Genomic DNA, 3,201 nt, shown 5'->3' on the forward strand with positions numbered 1-3,201 from the left:
AGTTGCCCGAGAGGGAACTTATTTCCATCTAAAGCTTAGCCTAGTCACTATTATCTAGCAAATCTCCAATCAAAAGCATGTACCCAACGATATATCTCAACTTGTATTGCGGTCACACCCCAAGAACATTCTCCCATACTTGATTTTATTGTTTACTTTTGCTGTTTTTACTACTTGTGACTAAAACCCTAATCGATATTTGACACTTCTGTGTCACCCCCTTTGATTTACAATGTTTTTAATCATTAATATCTTTAGCCACGGCTAATTAGAACTAAATTTTATTTTTCTATTAATTCTCAAAACCACTCCCTTGGGACACGACCCCAACCTTTAGTTGGGTTACTATATTATCCACGATCGTAGACACTCTTACCGTAGGTTAGTGTCGTTGGTCACGATAAGCATCAACCCCCAAAGCCTAACTTAAAACTAAAACTAAAAAAACTGCTTGGACCTACGCCCCTCCACCCACTGACCGTGGGTGGACCTACTGAGCGTGACTCACCTCCGTAGGTGAGGTCTGCAACTCAAAAATTGCAGACCATTGCAGGCCTTGACCCACGACCCCAACCTACTAGGGGTGGGTCCATCTACGGCCAGTAGATGGCATCCGTAGGTGCTGCCAAATTACAGTTTTTAGGGGCTGTTTTGAGGTCCTCCTCAAGGACCCCTTGTGTGGTCCTTTGGGGGTCGTATCTTGATGCCCTAACCCTTAAACCACCATTCTAAGTATGGGAATGATTTCTTGTGATTTTAATCCTCATACCACACACCAAAACTCTTACAAAAGGCTTTAGAACTCACTAGTTCAACTTACCAGTTTCCGGGGTGTTACAATATCTCCCCGTTGAGATCATTCATCCTCGTATGAAGATTCGAAACACTTCTTAAAGTCACAACTATAAGCTAACAGCCCATCATGCTTGCACTACATGTAAATGTGCATAACCAAGGAAGAAAACTTCAAGTCCAAGCTAAACACATTAAATGCAACACAAGGAGTAGGAACTACTTCTACCAACCAAAAATGCATGAAATTCTATATCTACTCATTTTCAAGGTGGAACTAACATCTCCTAGCTAAAACATGCTCAAAACACACTTATGGAGCCTAAATGCAGTTTACTCTCAAAAAGAATTTATTCAAGAAGGAATCTTTCAACTCCAAAACTAAGGCATGCTCATATAATCATCTCATGAAGTCTATATGCAAATCTTACTCAAATGCACTACAAAATGAGGAAAACAATGCATATAAGTCATTTATATTAAGACCTAAGCATTTTAATGAACATGCATCACATAAGAAAATCATGGAAAAATACAATTCACACATGACTTCATATAAAAGCAAATCAGGAGGAACCTTTCATCTCAAGCTAGAATAGGAGTAGAAGGAAAAGGATGAGGACATTGGGACATTTCATTGGCCCTTGGCCTTCCAAATAGCACATTCACCTAAAATCCTCACTAAGGGACACTTCATGCTACTTCATGGAACAAATTCCTTGTTCTTCTGTTTCTTAATTTGACGGTCTAAGAACTTTACCGGTACTTCTAAATTAGAGAGGTTCTCTTTAAGCACTATAGCTCACAAACAACCTTGCTAATACCACTCAAGATATCAAATGAGCCTACCAATCCGGGACTAAACTTCTCCTACTCACTACACCTCTCATGGTGAGAGTTTCAAGCAAGCCTAACTCATGAACATCAAGGATCTCAACGACCTTGCTATCTAAGCACGTTATCTCCCTCTTGGGAGCAAGCCTAATACAAACTCTTTTAAGCATCACCTCTTTCAATTCTAAGGTCGGAGCAAGTCATCACTTAAACTTTTACATCCATCACCCAAGATGATTCTAAACCATGGTGAATTACACTTCTACCCTTCTTAGAGGAGTCTATTCACTCAACCCATCTAGGCATTACTTAAATACCCTATTCAACCAATCTATCAACATACTTCAAAACTCATCATGACTAAGTTGGGTCCTACCAACAACTAAACATAACCTCACAATCACCTTGCTAGGTAGGCACACTATCTCCCCCTTGGGAGTAAGCCTACACAAATTCTTCTAAACATCTTTCATAACATAAAGGCAACAATGAAGCATCAATCATATTAAAGACAACATCACAATCTATTACCTCAAATCTCTCAAGTCACATAGCCATAATTGGCATCACAACCAAACTTTCTCTCTCACTCCATGTAGCATAAGCCCTCTGAGTAGTCATATCCTAATGACCATAGGATAAGGAATATGAGAGAGACCTTATAGAGTTAAACTCTATGGCACGACTTGGAGAATGAAGAAGTGAAATTTCCTAAGCATCCAATAGCCTCCTATTCATAAATGTGGCGTGCTTCACATTTATGAACAAGACTCTACTAGACGTGGTTTGAGACAATCCTAGAATCATTCTAAACCTTGTGCTCTAATTACCAACTTTGACACGACACAAGGGTACCCCCTAGATGTTACATGGCATACTTGACCCCGAAGGGGCCTCATACAAGCCCTTAGCATAATCATAACATAAGATAATAGAAAAGAATGGAAAATTTAAAACTTCTTCTAAACCATACAATCAAAAACATTTTCATAAGAAAGCGGAAGTCTTTACTACACTTTTGTCTCAAACCATCTATTAAACTCTTGAACAAAACTCTTGGAATGCAGCCCATACAAAGTCTAAAACCTAAAGAAATACATAAAGAAAATATGGGTTAGTCCTCGAAGCTATGAGGACTCACCAATTCTTCAACTCTTCTTGCTTCTTGGAAACCTAGAATTCAAGGAACTCAATCTCCTCCAAAATCCTACATTTGATTAGAATGTAGGCAATGTACGTTAGTACAAAATGTACAAAGTATGAAAGCTAGCACCACATCATAGAGCATCTCAAAATGGTTAGTCAACATAAGACATAAACATAAGAGATAACAACATAGTCATAGCATGGTCTCCAACATAAGCATCATATAAACATAGGTCAACATAAGACATAGTTAATGAGCATAGGATACAAGTCATAATCATAAAAGCATAAGTGAATCTTATTCATATAAACCATAATAGCATCATTCTCAAGTAACCTCAAAAGCATACATGTGCAAATCATTAATAGCATCCCATTATACCACCCAAGCCAAGTATCCCTTTTTGGTCATCTTAATCATAGTCTATG

The sequence above is a fragment of the Solanum tuberosum genome, unplaced genomic scaffold, assembly GCF_000226075.1.
Source record: "Solanum tuberosum cultivar DM 1-3 516 R44 unplaced genomic scaffold, SolTub_3.0 scf00212, whole genome shotgun sequence".
Lineage (NCBI taxonomy): Eukaryota > Viridiplantae > Streptophyta > Magnoliopsida > Solanales > Solanaceae > Solanum > Solanum tuberosum.